The sequence below is a fragment of the Rhipicephalus microplus genome, unplaced genomic scaffold (assembly GCF_043290135.1).
Source record: "Rhipicephalus microplus isolate Deutch F79 unplaced genomic scaffold, USDA_Rmic scaffold_22, whole genome shotgun sequence".
Lineage (NCBI taxonomy): Eukaryota > Metazoa > Arthropoda > Arachnida > Ixodida > Ixodidae > Rhipicephalus > Rhipicephalus microplus.
In genome coordinates this window covers 1631011-1649935 of record NW_027464595.1, presented here as the reverse complement: position 1 = coordinate 1649935, position 18925 = coordinate 1631011, and positions in this window count along the sequence as shown.

Genomic DNA, 18925 nt, shown 5'->3' with positions numbered 1-18925 from the left:
GTGGTAATGGATAATAGCTAGGAAAAACAAGGCTAAATTGAATGTAAACCAACGCAAAACGGCACAACAGCAAAGGAGATGAGCGAAGGCTCGAACATACAACTGACTTTACTGTACACCACCTCATTCCATGTATGAGAATAACAGACCATTCGAAATTTCGGCTTTTTAGCGGACATATTCTTACTTATAATAAAATATTGCGACATCTCTATGTTATCAAACGAATTCTCAGTCTGTGATAAGACCGAAATAAATTAAGGAAAAGACGTTTTTGAGGGCTGGTTCCCATTGTTTTACATAATCATTATGAAGATCAGCTGACAATGATGCCAGCAAAGAATATGCAAAGTTTGTTGTTGAGTTTTAGTTTATCGTAGTAGTTGTGATATGAATGTGGAGAGAGTACAGTGAAGTAAATGTCAACTTTGACCCCGTAGCAACCTGTGAACTTGAGTTGCTAATGTCACAGGTTTTGCTTCTTCCGGCATCAGATTGCTTTTCGTTCGCTGTATTTTCCAGACATCTATATCTAAATTATACAGAAATACTACTGAAACAAATGTCTATACTTTCATTGGTCTCATTTTCTGCAGGATTTTAGTATGTGACCCAATTGAATGCAACGCATCAGAATAAAACTTTGCAATGAATTCAAAACATACATTGTGATGCTCCCTGTGGAATCATTGTTGAATTTCACTGAAAAAAAAAACACGAACACAAAGATGTGACACACACATGCGCTAACTTCAATGTGTATTTCAAAACGGGTATTCATATATACAGGTATCATGAATTTGTAATCATCGCAATTTTACGCACTTTTCAAATTGAACAATCTTTATGTAAAGAGGCTCTCCTGAGGGCAGATAATTTTTGGGGCTTACAAATACAGTTATTTAAACGCCTCCCAATAATTTCAGCTTTGATTACTCCACTTTTTAGTTAACATGTGTCAGTATAACCGATTGAACACTCCTGGAAAGTTGACATGCACGAGGTATTACCATCCTTAGTTGCATTGGCTTCTCGATCGTTGCAATACTGGCAATGGGTATCCAAAAACGCACCTTTTTCTTCCTGCATTTCGCAGGTATCGCAGAAATTCAGGAGCCAGTGCAAGCGAAATGTATACATCACGGGCGTGTATATTTTTCAGAAGCGTTCTATTGTCAGTACCAGCAGGGGTCAGCTAGCACGGAATATAGTCGAGGCTGAATCGATTGATATTCTCGCAGGTAAACAATTTACAGCCGTTGATTGTCTTCTAGTGTTAGGAGTTATCCTACCTACAGAAACATAGCTATATTTCTGGCATGCATGTTGTAGTGTCTGCAGGCTCTCCATTGATAAAAGTAATCTGGGTAGTGCGCATGCGCCAATGGGTGTTAACAGCAGAGTTCCGCTTTCGGCCAGAGCACTTCTTGCTTAAGCCAGGAACCAACAAGTACGGGGAAATAAACGTGGTTTACCCGTAACTTGTTTGGCTTTTTACGGCACGTCTGTTGCAAGCGGAACACTTGGCGACGAAGATGGAGTTGCACAGAGTTGCACAGCGTCATGGAAGGCAAGTGTTCTCGGCATTCATCCTCTGTTCTGTATTGACGATTGAAGAGTGCTGAAATTTTTGGTGTCACTGACTGACATAATGAACAAAGAAGCCAGTGCACGTTCGATACAGTTTGCTGCTCAACTGCACAGGACAGATGCAATCATTCGACATTTGCACGAGTGACTGGGCGTCATACGAAGAGCGGCTAGCGTCGTTTCTAATCGTCCACCAGGTGGCCGAAAATGACAGAGCACATGCATTCCTGAGAATCGTCGGTCCCAGAACCTATAGTCTTCTGGAATAGGTGGTCGCCCCGGCACGGCCTTGAACGAAGACTTTCGAGGTACAGAATGAGATCCCGGGAGACCATCTATCACCGAAACCGTTGATAATCGGCGAGAGAGCAAAGTTCCACAAGCGGCAGCAAGTCTGAGACGAGTTGATTTCTGATTATGTTGCCGAGCTACGTAAGCTAGCATAAACTTGTGATATTATAAGCTCGTTAGACTAATCCCTCCAGCAACACTTCGTGTTTGGTTTGTTAAGAGAGGATATGCAGCGAGTGTTGTCCACGGAGGAACGCAAGCTCACATTTCAGAGAGCGGTAGAGCACGCGCTGGCTGTGTAGGCGGCAACAAAAAGCACTGCTTAACAAAAAGTCATGCATGGCGTTGCCTACAGCCAACGCCATGCATAGAGTACACGCGGCTTCAAGTGACCAGTCGCAAGCATATGTTTTCGCTGCGGATCGCTGAAAGATTACGGCAAAGTGTGTCCCCACTTATACGACAAATGCTATAAGTACAACAAAAGGGGGCGCCTTCAACAAGTCTGCCGTAATGCCTCCGGCCCGTTCCGTGAAAAACGCTCAAATAAAGCACTATAAAACTTTAGCGGTGGTATCCCGCTTAAAAGTAGTAGCCATAAAGAGTGTGCTGCTTCCAGTATTGAGCCTATCATGGTACCGATGAAAGTAAATGACATGACAGTCTCTACCCAAGTGCCGGCATCACAGTCGTGCTTTCCAAACAATACCCCCAAGTTTTTTCCATCAAACACACTCTGGCCGATCGAAGTCAAGCTGCGCAACTACACAGGCTTCCTAGTGATCCCGAAAGGCGTTTTACAGATCAAGGTGCAGCACGGCGACAACACGGCGAGCCTGCCTTAATACGTCGTCGACCAGGAGGGACCGACATAGCTAGGCTGGAAATGGCTACAGGCAATCAGGCAGAAGTGAAGCAAAATCTGGAACGTCCACCCTCTACTAAAGTCGCAGCTGCCCATCTCATAGCGTTTAAAAGAAAAGGCTACACGCTTTGATCACAAAGTACGACTAATCTTTTTAAGGATGAGCTTGGTATGATTACGGAAGAGAACGATGAGGTGTAATTCAAGCCTAATCAGGCATTGAACTTTCTCAAAGCAAAAAGCATGCGGTTTGCAATGAAAAAGGCAGTCGAGGTGAAGCTTTAAAAGATGAAAAAAATGGGCATCATAACCGCCACGTCAGTGCTACCTGTTATTAAGACGGTGGCATACGCCACTTTGGCGATTATAAGGTGACAGTGAATCCGTGCCTTGAAGACATACAGTATCCGTTGCCGAAGGTTGAAGACATGTTCGCGGCAATGGACGGAGGCACGCATTTTCCGAAGATTGCCCTAAACCGCACTTATCAGCAAGTGGTCATGTCTGAGGCCTCAAAGCAATATCTAACACCCAATACGCACAGGAAATTGTTCGTTGTTAACAAATTACCTTTTGAAACCTCTTCCGCGCCAGGGATTTTCCAAAAGAGAATGAATACTATGTTGAAGGGCCTTAAAAGTGTTTGCTGCTACTAAGACGACATTTGGGTAATGAGGAAAACAGAGGACCACTTAGCCAACCTTGAAGTGCTGCTAAAGAGCATTTTCAAAGTCGAGTAGTCGAAGTAAGCAAAGACTACTGCTCGTTTTTCTAAAAATAACTTCACTACCTTGGCCCCTAAATCAGCACTGACGGCATTTCTTCATTTTCAGATAAAGTTCACGGACTTCTCCAGGTACCAGAACCAAAGTCAAAGAAGCAGCTACAATCTTTGTTGGGCGTCGTCAACTATACCAGCAAGTTCGTGCTGAAGTTATCCACGGTATCTCAATTATTTTATAGACTTCCCTAGATGACGGTGGCGTGGAACCGGGACGAGCAAGCTTGAAAAGCGCTCAACCTAGTGAAACCTCTAATGGCTAAACCACACAAACTCGCACACTACGACCCTGAAAAACAATTTGCTGTCATGCGACGGGTCTCAGTATGGTGTAGGAGCCGTCCTATTTCATGTATACGATGACGGTAGGGCCCGGCCCATTGCTTAAGCTTCAAGAACGCTATCTGAAGCGGAAAAGAATTATGGTAAACTTGAGAAGGTAGCGTTATCGTACTTTTTTGGTAAAGAGAAGCGCCACTTCTATTTATACGGTTGCGCATTCACCTTAGTGACCAACCAAGGTGAATCATTCAAACCATATCGGACCTGAGTACAGGAATTGCCACCATCGCGGAAGCTCGGCTGCAATGCAGGGCCGTCAAGTTGGCAGCGTACTCGTACAGAATAATCTTTGAAAAATCGAGCGAGAACGTGGAAGCCGATTTATGAATACGTCAGCCGCAGCCAGATGTTGAAGCGGAAACCAAAGAAACAGAAGAAGCGTTTTGTTAATTGCGATTTGACTAGCTGCCTGTTTCTAGAAGATACATCGCAGCTGCTACGAACAAAGACCGAATTCTTCGTCTAGAGAAGGAATTCATAAACGATAGATGGCCCACGACGATCACGGAGGAGCAGTTGAAGGCTTTTTTTCGCAGATGGAATGGGCTAACGGTGTAGCATGGGTGCGTTATGCTGGGAATAAGAGTAGCCATCCCCACGAAACGGCAAGGGTTCATCTTGGACAAACTCCATGACGGTCATCCTAGCATCGTGCGCAGCAAAGAGCAAGGGCACAGCAATTCGTGGTGGCCAGTGCTTGAGGCGGACCTGGAACGTCGCATCAAAATCTGCGCTAGCTGTCAAGAGCAACGTAACGTGCCAATCAACGCACCTTTTCGTCCATGGTTATGGCCGACTTCACCAAGGAAGCATGTTCATGTAGACTTCGCAGAACCTTTTCCAAATGCCATGCTTTTATTGGTGGTCGACGCACATTCCAAATGGCCAGAGGTTTTCGAAATGCGCTCGACAACTGCAGAAAGCACGACTCGTTGTTTTACGGAGCTGTTTGCTCATTTAAATTTCACTAAAACAATTGTTTCCGATAAACCCCTCAGTTTCATTCGCAGGAGTTCAAACACTTCGTGCACAAAATGGGGGCGTGACATGTCCTCACAGCTCCCTAGCAACCCAGTTCCAATGGGCTGGCAGAGCGTTTTATTAAGATTTTAAAGAACGTTCTCCGCAAACACGGCAGAGGAGAGACACAGCAGGTAAAGCAGCATAATTTTTTGCTATCATAGTGCTACATGCCGCATGTGACAACTCATGAATCACCGGCAGCATTGCTCCTAGCACGACGCTTACGCTGTCGTCTAGATTCCGTAAAGCCCTCTGTTGGGGCAAGATTAGGCCACAGACACGGCAATCGGGCACTGAGTCGTCCGTGTCGCAAACGTCATTTCGTGGTAGGCGACAACGTGTTTGCGCATAATTATTCTGGAAAACCAAAATGGGCTCCCACTGTGATTGTTGTCCAAACAGGTCCTGCCTCTTTCCAAGTGCGAGCAAGAAAACAAAGGGACACTTCCACCTGGCGTCAGCACCTGGATCAGCTGCAGCATAGACATGCAGGGGAAGTTATCTCTATGCATGAAGCAGCTGGCGAAGCTACGACCAGCCAATTCCTTGTTTTTTTCTGAGACTGGCGAAGTATCGGTTCCTGCCAGAGCAACTCCGATTACGCCACATGCCACACTAGCACCCGTCCAGGCAAGACGCTACCCCCATGCGAAATCATCGCCCACCAGACATATTCCAAGCTGGACTCTGATGACAGTGCGTGTGTTATTACGAGAAAGTGGGGAGGGGTGTTTTGTCTGCTGGGGCTCCATCCATTAATAAGAGCACTCTGCGAAGTCCGCATGCACCAATAGGTGTTATAAGCAGAGTGGCGCTTTGCACCAGCGCCTTTCTTGCTCTGAACCACGAACAAACGAGCATGGGACAATAAACGTCGTTCACCTGGAACTTTCCTGGTCCTTTACGGCACGTCAATTGCAAACGTAACACAAGTAATGTGAACTGTCAAAAAGCCATGTTGCCTATATATGGGCTTGCATGTTTTTGCATAAAATATTGGTGCAAGTTAGCGCCTACGTTTGACACTCCTTCAATTTGTGTGCTCTATGAGCCTCAGTATGCCATATTACCAGACAGAAAATGCTAACTCACTATTGTTCAGTTTCAGTCAAAATCGGCCTTCATCGTTGTTGTAGCCGGGAGAGCAGTTCTTGCAATATTACCGAATGAAGACACTCCGCTTTCATGTACAATGGCAGTCAAAATATCGCAGACCACGAGAACCAAAGCGCCTTCTGACAGCTGCCTGCGATGCTCGAGAGCGCGCACTGCGAACGCGTGCCATTGTTTACCTGGCAGCCCGCTCGTTCGCGGTGCGCGCTCTTCGAGAGCACGCACCTCAGAACGCAAGACGAAGCCCAAGGTGTCACCCCTGCTGTCAACACGGAAACACCGAGCGGTGATGTGAAACAAAAAAGTTATTATTGTTGGCAGCGCTCGGTGCACACCGCAATCTGCGCCTAAGTACCAGACACTCCGTTCTGTCGAAAACGTGCATATTGCGTCATTTTTTTGAAAATTAACATTTGTGATAAGTTTATAGCTCTGGCAACCGGAGTAACACCTTGCAGTCGTTCTAGCGTTGATTGATATTGACACGTGCGGTTCTTTTGGTTTACGAAGGAAGCCGCTATCACTTTCTGTTAAGCGCAACGCAGGCCGCGTTTATCTTGTATGCCACTCTGGAACGCGTTACGACGCGTGTATAAAAGACTGACACGTGCGGTTCTTTTGGTTTACGAAGGAAGCCGCTATCACTTTCTGTTAAGCGCAACGCAGGCCGCGTTTATCTTGTATGCCACTCTGGAACGCGTTACGACGCGTGTATAAAAGCCGGCGCAGTGCGCCACTGGGGAGTCTTTTTTTTTTCCGTCGGCCGACGACTGTTCACGCCGCTGTTGCTGTGAGTTGTGTTTGGCCCTGTTTTGCTGGGCACAAGTTCGCCCAATAAACAGTTCGCCTGACACCGCCCTGACTCCTGCATGCTTCCTCTCAAGTGCTGCGTGTATCACAACCTCGTGACATCTGGTGGAGGTGCTTCTCGGTCCATGTACCGTACGCCCCCGTCCAGCCGTGAGCCAAGCCCAAGCAGCCAAGAGGACGACGCCGACCCGGTCGTTCGAGTGAGCCGAAGACAACAAAGACTACCGCCCGAATACCTGCCGCTCCCCGACAAGGACAAGAAAACAAAGGCTGCTACGAAGCCGGCATCCACGATGACGGAAGCAAGGTCTTCGGCAACCGTGGTCGTCAACCAGCCCAAAGAGCCGCCTACCTTCCGCGGATCGACCTACGAAGACCCGGAAAGCTGGCTTGACATTTACGACCGCGTCGCAGCCCTCAATAAGTGGGACCTGGACGACAAGCTGCGTCATGTGTATTTTTACCTGGAAGACGCCGCAAGGACTTGGTTCGAGAACCGCGAGTCAACGCTTCGAACCTGGGACGACTTCTGCGTTGCTTTCCTGCGCACCTTTGCAAGCGTCGTGCGGAAGGAAAGAGCCGCATCACTGCTTGAAACTCGGGTGCAGCTCCCCAACGAAAATGTAACGATCTTCACGGAGGAGATGACGCGAATTTTCCGCCACGCCGACGCCGACATGTCTGAGGACGAGAAGGTTCGCCTGCTTATGCGAGGAGTGAAGCAGGAGCTCTTCGCCGGACTGATCAGAAACCTGCCAAAGATGGTACAAGAGTTCCTCTCCGAGGCTACCACCATCGAGAAGACTCTTGAAATGCGGACCCGCCAATACGATCGGCGCATCTCGCCAGACGTCGCAGAAGTCCGACGACTCTGCCCCGACGACCTGCGCGAGACCATACGCGCTATTGTTCGTGAAGAACTGCGCCGCATGTTGCCATCGTCTCAGCCCCAAGTCGCCTCTCTTGAAGACGTAGTCCGCGAGGAACTACAGCGCTCACTGAGCGTTCCTGAACGGCCACAGCCCCAACCGGAGGCGATGACCTACGCCGCTACTGCACGACGACCTGTCGCCGCTCCTCGCCAACACCAGGACCCAACGTCTCCGCAGTTTCATCGCCAGCCACCGCCGCCACCCCAGACGCCTTCCCGCTCGCCAGTAATCCAGCGCTCGCCGAGGAAAACTGACGTTTGGCGCACCCCGAACCACCGCCTACTATGCTACCACTGCGGCGAAGCCGGGCACACCTACCGCTACTGCCAGTACCGTGAGATGGGACTGCGTGGCTTCGACGTGAACGCGCCGCGTCCGCGCCCAGGTGAGCGACCTCGCGACATCGCCGACTACATCGCCGGATCGCAGTGGCAACAACGACGACCATCCCGTTCACCTTCGCCTGGCCGCTACGTCTCCCCGGATCGCCGCCAGTACACCGGCCCTAACTGGGGCCGATCCCCAAGCCCCTACCCGGGAAACTAAAGGCAGCAACCGATGGAGGTGCGGTTGCTGCACACGACGCAATGCCGAAGATCCTCCTCCGCCGCCGCCGCCACTGCCGATGACGACGACCACGACGCACGAACTTTCCCGACGTAGTCGCAGTACGCCGCCTGAGCAGAGTCTTTACGACAAAGCCTCGCCGCCGACGCGACATAGCAGCACCGGACCAAGCCGACGCAGCCGTGATCCGACGCCCCGACCTAACCGGAACGCCAGACGACGAACCACCGACCTCGACGTGATCATCGACGGCCACAGCGTCACCGCCCTAGTCGATACCGGCGCCGACTACTCTATCATCACTGGTCTCTTCGCCGCTAAGCTCAAGAAGTTAAAGACTGTATGGGAAGGACCGGATATCCGAACAGCAGGGGGCCACCTTATAACACCGACTGGAACCTGCACGGCAAGAGTCACGATTCACAGCCAGACGTATTCTGTGAGTTTTGTGGTCCTGCAGCAATGCTCGCGAGACGTCGTTTTAGGCATGGATTTCCTGGACCAGCAAGGCGCAGTCATCGACCTAAGATCCAGGCCAATCACGCTGTCCACGGATAATGCAACGGCGTCAGACTGCAACGTCGCTCACAATGTCTTGAATGTGACAGAAGAGCAGGTAACCATCCCGCCACTGTCGAGCGTCATCATTTCCGTCGGCACCAAAGCGTCTACCAACTTACAAGGTGCCATCGAAGGCGACCAGCACCTGCTCCTAAACCGTCAGATGTGCATCGCAAGAGGCATAGCCAAGCTTCATAACGGCGAAGCCAAGGTAATGGTGACGAACTTCAGCAACGAATATAGGCACTTGAATAGGGGCATGACGGTAGCACATCTAAGCGAATTTGTGGAAGCGAGCAATGCCTTCGCCCTCACCGATTCTCAGGGAGCCGCAACGTCGACAGCAGTGTCCGCGCCCGCCTTCGACGTCAATCAAAGCCTTTCCAGGCAGCAACAAAACGAGCTCAAAGCCTTACTCCACCAATACAAGGACTGCTTCTCGTCGTCATCGAGGCTTCGTCGGACCCCTCTCGCGAAACATCGCATCATAACCGACGAATATGAACGTCCGCTCCGTCAGAGCCCCTACCGAGTTTCTGCACGGGAACGCGAGGCCATCAAGCAACAAGTCGACGAAATGCTGCGTGACGACATCATTCAGCCGTCTACGAGTCCGTGGGCATCACCCGTGGTGTTGGTGAAGTAGAAGGACGGAACCCTACGTTTTTGCGTCAATTATCGTCGCCTGAACAAGATCACGAAGAAAGACGTGTATCCCCTCCCACGGATAGACAATGCTCTGGACAGACTCTACAACGCCAAGTATTTTTCGTCGATGGATCTCAAAACCGGCTACTGGCAAATCGAAGTAGACGAGAGAGACCGAGAGAAGACTGCCTTCATAACACCAGACGGCCTATTCGAGTTTAAGGTCATGCCCTTTGGTCTTTGCTCGGCGCCTGCGACGTTCCAACGGGTTATGGACACAGTACTCGCAGGCTTGAAGTGGCAGACTTGCCTCGTCTACTTGGACGACGTAGTCGTATTTTCTTCCAACTTCGACGAGCACCTCCGGCGCCTTGAAGCTGTTCTTCGGGTAATGAAAGCCTCGGGACTTACGCTGAAGCCAGAAAAGTGCCGCTTCGCCTACGAGGAACTATTGCTCCTTGGCCACGTTATCAGCAAGTCGGGAGTGCTCCCTGATCCACAGAAAACAGCTGCGATCGCCGACTTTCCTGCACCCACCGACAAGAAAGCAGTACGCCGATTTCTTGGCCTCTGCGCTTATTACAGGCGCTTCGTGAAGAACTTTTCGCGGATCACCGAGCCACTGACGTACCTCACGAAGGCCGACGTCGACTTCAAATGGGAAACGCCGCAAGTCGAGGCATTTCAAGAATTAAAGCGACGCCTGCAAACGCCGCCAATACTGGCGCACTTCGACGAAGAAGCTGACACCGAAATTCACACGGACGCAAGCAGCACAGGGCTCGGCGCCGTGATCGTGCAGAGGACCGACGGACTTGAAAGGGTCATCAGTTACGCTAGCCGGTCAATTTCGAAGGCAGAAGCCAATTATTCCACGACAGAAAAGGAATGTTTTGCCATCATCTGGGCTACATCAAAGTTCCGCCCCTACCTGTACGGCAGGCCTTTCAAAGTCGTGAGTGACCACCACGCCTTGTGTTGGCTAGCTAACTTGAAGGATCCATCAGGGCGCCTCGCACGGTGGAGTCTCAGACTACAAGAATTTGACATCACCGTCGTCTACAAGAGCGGACGAAAGCACTCCGACGCCGACTGCTTGTCTCGCGCCCCTGTCGATCCGCCGCCCCAGGATGACCAGGACGACGACTCTTTCCTGGTACCCATAAGTACCGACGACTTCCCGGAACGCCAACGAGCTGACCCAGAGCTCAAGATCCTCATGGACTACCTGCAAGGCAAGACCGCCGACGTGCCGAAAGTATTCCGCCGAGGACTGGCTTCGTTTTTCCTGCGAAACAACGTCCTCCTGAAGAAGAACTTCTCGCCGCTCCGCGCCGACCACCTCCTCGTGGTGCCTTCAGCGTTACGTCCAGAGGTTCTGGAAGCATTACACGACGACCCGACAGCCGGACATCTTGGTGTTTCCCGCACACTGTCACGAATACAAGAGAAGTACTATTGGCCTCGCCTCACTGCCGACGTCGCCCACTACGTAAAAACATGCAGAGACGGTCAGCGACGCAAGACGCCGAAAACTAGGCCAGCCGGACTTCTGCAACCCGTCGAACCACCTCAACGGCCATTCCAACAAATCGGCATGGACTTACTGGGGCCGTTCCCGACGTCAACTTCTGGCAACAAATGAATTGTCGTAGCGACTGACTACCTCACCCGCTATGCCGAAACAAGGGCCTTGCCCAAGGGCACTGCCGCCGAGGTCGCCAAGTTCTTCATTGAGAACATCGTCCTCCGCCACGAAGCCCCCGAGGTCCTCATCACCGACAGAGGTACGGCCTCTACGGCTGACGTAACGCAAGCGATCTTGAGGTACAGTCAGACAAGCCACCGCCAAACCACCGCGTACCACCCACAGACGAATGGCCTCACCGAGCGTCTAAATAAGACCATCGCCGACATGCTGGCCATGTACGTGGACGTCGAGCACAAGACGTGGGACGCCATACTCCCGTATGTAACCTTCGCGTACAACACGGCCGTGCAGGAAACGACGCAGTTTGCTCCATACAAGCTCGTCTACGGACGGAGCCCAACAACGACGCTTGACGCCATGCTACCGGTCGGCACCGACGAAGAAGACCTCGACGTCGCCAGCTACCTGGATTGCGCTGAAGAAGCTCGACAGCTAGCCCGCCTGCGTATCAAGAGCCAACAGACGGTCGACAGGCGCCACTACAACCTTCGACGACACCACACCGAATACCAACCCGGCGACCTTGTCTGGGTCTGGACGCCGATACGACGACGGGGATTGTCTGAGAAGCTCCTGCGACGCTACTTTGGACCCTACAAGGTAGTCCGACGTCGTGGTGAACTGGACTATGAGGTCGTGCCCGATGGCTTAACATCATCCCAACGACGCCGTGCACGACCCGAAGTCGTACACGTGGTGCGACTTAAACCTTATTACGCGCGCTGATTAGCTGTGACGCATTGTTAATGTAATTTATTGCATGTACTCTCTCTTATGTTCTGTCTTTAGCATCGGGACGATGTTTTTTTCAGAGGGGGGTAGTGACACGTGCGGTTCTTTTGGTTTACGAAAGAAGCCGCTATCACTTTCTGTTAAGCGCAACGCAGGCCGCGTTTATCTTGTATGCCACTCTGGAACGCGTTACGACGCGTGTATAAAAGACTGACACGTGCGGTTCTTTTGGTTTACGAAGGAAGCCGCTATCACTTTCTGTTAAGCGCAACGCAGGCCGCGTTTATCTTGTATGCCACTCTGGAACGCGTTACGACGCGTGTATAAAAGCCGGCGCAGTGCGCCACTGAGGAGTATTTTTTTTTCCGTCGGCCGACGACTGTTCACGCCGCTGTTGCTGTGAGTTGTGTTTGGCCCTGTTTTGCTGGGCACAAGTTCGCCCAATAAACAGTTCGCCTGACACCGCCCTGACTCCTGCGTGCTTCCTCTCAAGTGCTGCGTGTATCACAACCTCGTGACAATAAGTGGGGTGTAACGTCCCAAAACCACCATTTGATTAAGAGAGACGCCGTAGTGGACGGCTCCGGAAATTTCGACCACCTGGGGTTCTTTAACGTGCACCCAAATCTGAGCACATGGGCCTACAACATTTCCGCCTCCATCGGAAATGCAGCCGCCGCAGCCGGGATTTGAACCCACGACTCGCGGGTCAGCAGCCGAGTACCTTAGCCACTAGACCACCGCGGCGGGGCGAGTTCTAGCATTGTGGTGCGCATGCTATTGAAGGCAGCGAGTGAGCAGGCTAATATGTAAAAAAAAGAGCGCGCGTGCGCAATGTGCTGTTTTGAGCCACGCAGGCAGCCGTCAGAAGGTGCAGCGTCGCTGTTTAACACGCGGTCCCGTGGTGCGCAAAATGTTGAACGCCATCGTACAATCATCTTTGTCGACTAACGAAGAAGCTCACTTTTTAAGGTGATCGCTCCTGGTGTATGCCCCATTCATTCTCTACATGACCATTTTCTCATCTCATGTCCAAAGTTAGTTATGTCTCGTTAGAGTACACATTCATTTGTTTAGTATTGTAGTACAGTGTTTATGCTTCTCAGTTGCTGTCGCACAGGTCAGGAGTTTGATCCCCACCCCGGCCACCTCATTCCGACATTGGTGGAACGCTAATGAGTTAGGCGCACTCAGAAGCTTTTCGCTATAGCCTACGTCATAACTATATCGTACTTTAGGCAATTACCACTTCAGTAATTATTAATTTTCTTATTTATTCAGTACGCTCATGAATGCACAATTTTTTTACCATCCGTGTTGTTCTATGATGAGCTATGGGACCTTGCTAATCAACATCGCACGCGTTGCGCGCAACCATCTGCGCTTATGGAGAAACTCATGAGCTGAGTCGTGGCATATTCGCAAGGCAATTTCAGCTTGTCCACACATTAAGGGATGACTATAATCCCAATCATATTGGTATTGTTGGTAGTTAACATCATGTTCTACCGTGAGGAACCTCAAGATGACGTCTTGTTGACGTCAAAAAATAAGAACCGATTGGCAACGATGGCCTCAGTAAACCATTTAATTGCTTTCACTGTGAATCATTGTGGTTCAGAAGTATACTAGCAAAAAGAAAGCGCATCACAGAAGCAAGTGAATATCGAGGGAAGAAAAGGAGTAATTGTGAGTCTTGAGAGTAGGTTGAGACGGCCATTCTTTGATCACTTCGGTGATTGAGACCCCCCCCCCCAAGTGACGGGCAGAATTTGCTGATCCCTGGAGGCTTCCACAGCTTGTTGGACGGTTCAGAGTTAATCTTTGGAGGCGTCTGAAGTATCTGACGACTTTTTCCCACATTAAGGTTTTATACAAAATGTTTTAAAATATTGTTACGTTATTGTTATTGGCGCATCGATGACGCTCTAAACTGCCTGCATTCCGCGTCCTACTTTTCATCCGTTGACCTGAGATCAGGTTACTGACCAATTCCGATGCACGCAGCTGACAAAGAAAAGACGACATTCGTAACGACCGTTGGAGTTTACGAGTTCAACGTTATGTCGTTCGGATTATGTAATGCTCCTGCGACATTCGAAAGATTTATGAACTCTATATTGCGTGGTTTAAAATAGCATATATGCATGTGTTACCTTGACGATGTCGTAATTTTTGGACGTACGTCACCAGTCTCGACCTTGTGCTCAACTGCATTAAAAACTGGCCTTGTATTGAATACAAAAAAGAAAGTGCCACTTTGGCGAGCGACAGGCATTGGTGTTGGGACATCTCGTCGACAAAGATGGCATTAGACCTGACTCACAAAAGACAGCGGCCGTTGAATCGTTCGAGTGTCCTAAATCTGTGAAACAACTGCGTAGCTTCATCGGGCTGTGCTCGTATTTCCGCCAGTTCATAACCAGGTTCGCGGAGGTCGTTCACCCCCCTGACGAGCCTTCTACGCAAGAACAGCCCGTTCCAGTGGACCTCCGAGCGTTATGCCACTTTTCACCAGCTTAAGCGTTTGTTAACTTAGCAACCAATACTTCGGCACTTCAATCCTTCGTCGCCCACGAAAATTCACACGACACAAGTGGCATCAGTGTCGGTGCAGTTCTCGTGCAGCGTTCTGGCAAGAAGTAACACGTTGTGGCGTGCGCAAGTCATTTTTTAAGCAACCCTGAACGCAACTACACAGTGACCAAACAGGAATGCCTAGCAGTAGTATTTGCCGTAGAACGGTTTCGCTCATACATCTATGATCGCCCGTTCACTATCGTCACAGATCACCATTCCCTGTGTTGGCTGGTCAACCTTCATGACCCATCCGACCGCCTCGTATGCAGGAATGTGTCTTCACTATTTCACACAAGACTGGCCATCTCGCCATTCACATGCTGATGCGGATTGCCTCTCCAGAATGCCGCTACCGACGACAGATTGGGAAGCCGATAACTTTGACAACCTTATTGCTTCTCTGTCATCTGTCTTTCCCGATGCCGTGACTTTCGCCGCTGAGCAGCGTAATGACCCGAACCTGAATGTTCTATTACCTGGAGCAAGAAAGTCATTAAGCGAAGGTCGATTCTGCGTCCGAAGTGGTCTTCTTTACCAGAGAAACTTGTCCACGATGGGCGCCCACTTTCTACTGGTTGTTCTTGCGTCCCTCCAAACGTCTGTTCTGCGTCTCACGCATGATGACCCTACCTCTGGCCATCTAGGAACTGCACGAACACTTAGTCGCATGAAAAAGTGGTTCTATTGGCCGAAAATGAGTAAGACAATCCAAACAACGCGGCCAGCTGTACGCAGTGTCAGAGCCACAAGCGGCCCACCTCGGGTCCAGTTGGTCACCTACAACCCGTATAGCCTCCCTGTTCCCCTTTTGAAATAATCGGCATTATTCTGATGGGACCATTTCCACGCTCCTCAAAAGGTAACTGGTGGATAATTGTATGCGACGACTACCTGACGCGGTACTGCAAGACGCCTGCCTTATCCTCTACCACGGCAGTCCAGGTTTCGGAGTTCCTGTTGCATTCAGTCATCCTCCAACACGGGCCACCTCGCGTGATAATAAGTGACCGTGGACGACAATTTACCACCGATAATGTGGAATCATAACTTCGTCTGTGTGCCTCCAAGTTCCGACACTCAACTGCGTATCATCCACAAGCTAACGACCTCACCGAGCACACAAACCGAACGTTCATGATCATGTTGTCAATGTACGTCACCTCCGACCACAGAAGCTGGGATGAAGTATTCGTCACTTACGCCTTCAACACGTCGAAACATGAAACGACAGGCTACAGCCCTTTCTATCTGCTCTACGCTCGCTCACCTCGACATACACTGAACATTATCTTTCCTTTTGCCGTCGATGACAATTTAACAATTGGGAAACTTTGAGTTGTGCGGAAGAGACACGTCGGCTTACGTACCCTGGCAGCACAAAAGTCCTCCAAACCTCGCTACAACAGTCAACGCCGGCCTGTAACCTATGTTCCCGGTGATCTAGTGTGGGTGTGGACCCCAATACGCAGACGTGGCTTGAGCCAAAAGCTACTGGCACACTACGCTGGTCCGTTCATGATACTCCATCGTCTCAGCATTGTCTACTATGAAATTGAACGTGTCACCACTATAGTGGTTGACGTTCATGCAAGACAGAGGTGACGCATGTTGCCCGCCTGAAGTCGTTTACACAAAGGATACAAGAATGACTCGCCCAGAAGGCTTTGTCTGAGACAGGAGGAATGATACAAAGTGTCACTACCAGGAAAAACAAGGGAAGCGTGGGTAGAAAAGGAAGACGACGTTGCTTCTACTGCGATTCCCCTGAGTGGGTACGAGCGATGGAGCTGGAATGGTGATCATCACCATTTAGTGATCATGGACTCGGTGCGCAATAAAATCCCTCCCCTTAAGTTACCTTACCATACGCAACAATATAAGTAAGCAACCACTCTTCTCTACATTGTTCGTGAAAGCAAGGCCTGCGACCGATGAAGGCTGCGAAAAGACAAGCTTACAAACACGCTATCATAAAGTAATTCTACTAGGAACTGACTTAGGAACAGCCTTGAAAGCGAAAACCCTAGAATAAAAACGTAAGGGTAGACATTTCTATTATTTCTGTGAGGTTTCTATAATTTCTTTTTTTTTCTTCACATACTGCAGCCCATTAAGGGCTATAGCAGGAGTGAGTGAAAAAAACAAAAAAAAAACAAAAAAACAGAGGAGTGAATTACAAAAGTACCGCTTCCGGGAACACATTACAATATAACACACGAACAAAATACAATATACATGGCAATTCCATTCAGTACAAAAATAAACATTCAATGAAAGGGCACTGCGGGGCGTACATATTAAAAGAACAAAGCAAGGAACTATTGGTTAGATACGACTTCCAAGAGAAGGCAGGAATTGATTTATCGATGCACTCCTAATCTCACCCGGCAGTAAATTCCATTGTTCAATCGTTCTAGGAAAAAAGCTAAATTTGAATAGATTGGTGTGTGCGTGAAAAGGGGCGAGGTTTAGGGCATGATTATTTCGAGTAACGGTTGGCATAGCATACGTAAGATAGCTGTTATCGGAGAGACGGTTAACTGAGTGAACGATGGCATGCAAGAATTTGAGCGATTCGATATCGCGTCGAGTAGAAAGTGAGGTTAGATTTAAAGTAGTAATGACGAATGTAGGCGAAAAATGGTGGTGAAAGCGTCGACAAATGAAACGAATTGCTTTTTTTTTGCACAGATTCAAATTGTTTTATTTCTCTTTTTTTGTACGGACACCAAACGATAGAGGCATAATCAAGAACTGGACGAATTAGTGTTATGTACATTAGTAATTTAGTTTCATGTGGGGAAGCTCTGAGGGTATGTCTTAGGTAGCCTAGTTTTTTAAGAGATTTGGTGCAGACTGAATTGATATGTTTAGACCAGGAGAGGTTAGTGGTGAAACTCACGCGAAGGTATTTATAATCTGAAACCCTTTGGAGCATTAGGTCATTGAAAGAGTAGTTGAAAACGGAAGTCTGCGTTTTGGTAGTGAACGACATCGAGACAGTTTTACGGAAATTGATATTCGTTTGCCATGTGTCACACCAAGAGCAAAAGACACTAAACGAATCATTGAGGAGATAGTGATCTTGAACGGAGTTAACGGAGTTATATAGAACGCAATCATCGGCGTAGAGACGTAATTTACAGGTAATAGATTGTGGTAAGTCATTAATAAAAATCAGAAATAATAAAGGACCAAGAACGGATCCTTGTGGTACCCTTGATGTGACTTTGATTTGAGATGAATTGCCAGAGTTAGAGCAAACGTATTGGGAGCGATTAAACAGAAAATTGACAATTAGGTCTACTAGACTGGAATTTTTAGGATGGCACCGAGTTTTATGAGCAACTTAGAATGCGAAACAGTGTCGAAAGCTTTTGCGAAATCAATGAATATTACGTCGACCTGGTGGCCGCAGTCAAGACTTGCATAAATGTCATGAGTAAATTCTGTCAATTAGGTTATAGTGCTGAATCCCCTACGAAAGCCATGCTGCAGATTAAATAAGACGTTGTTAGTCTCAAGAAAGTTGATTATATGTTTATAAATGATGTGCTCCAACAGCTTGCCGGAATGTGGTGTCAGCGAGATGGGACGATAGTTTGGCAAAACTGCTTATCACCAGACTTATAAATCGCCCGAACATTGGCCAGTTTCCAGGCACTAGGAAAAACACCCGAGGATAAACACTCCTGATATACGATGATAAGGTAACGAGATGTCCATAACGCATACCGAATTAAAAGAGAGTTTGGAATACCATCGGGACCGTCTCCCTTTTTTGCGTCTAGACTAAGAATAAGATTCAACACACCAGCATGACTGATAGTTACATCAGTAATTGAGCCTATATCGGAAGGGGAGTTAAAGGCAGGGGCAACATGATTATCGACGGAAAATACAGAGTGGAAGTAAGTATTAAACGCATGGGAGATTTTCTGGTCATCAGTAATAGTTTCATCACTAATCAAGAATGAGGAGGAAGAGCAGCTACTAGGCAGAACTGATGTCCAGAATTTGCGAGGATTATTTTTGTGTAAAGAGTGTAATTGTGTGCCAAAGAAAAAATCCTTTGCAGAAGCCATCATTGCGGCAAGCTGTTTTTTAGCTTTCAGGAACTCATTCGTGCTATTAGGTATATCAAGGTTCATTCTACGCCTCAGCCTACGTACACGACGAGATAGGTGAAGAATATCTCTATTCATCCAAGGAAGCTTCTTATTCGTTTTTTAGTTTTTATTGGAACAAAGCGATGAATGCACGATTTTACAATGTTTTCAAAGTACGACACAAGAGTATCTACGTCACAGTTGCTGCTAATAGATTCGAACAGAGAAAAAGCATCAGCAAGGCCATCCAAGATCGAGGTATCGTTAGCA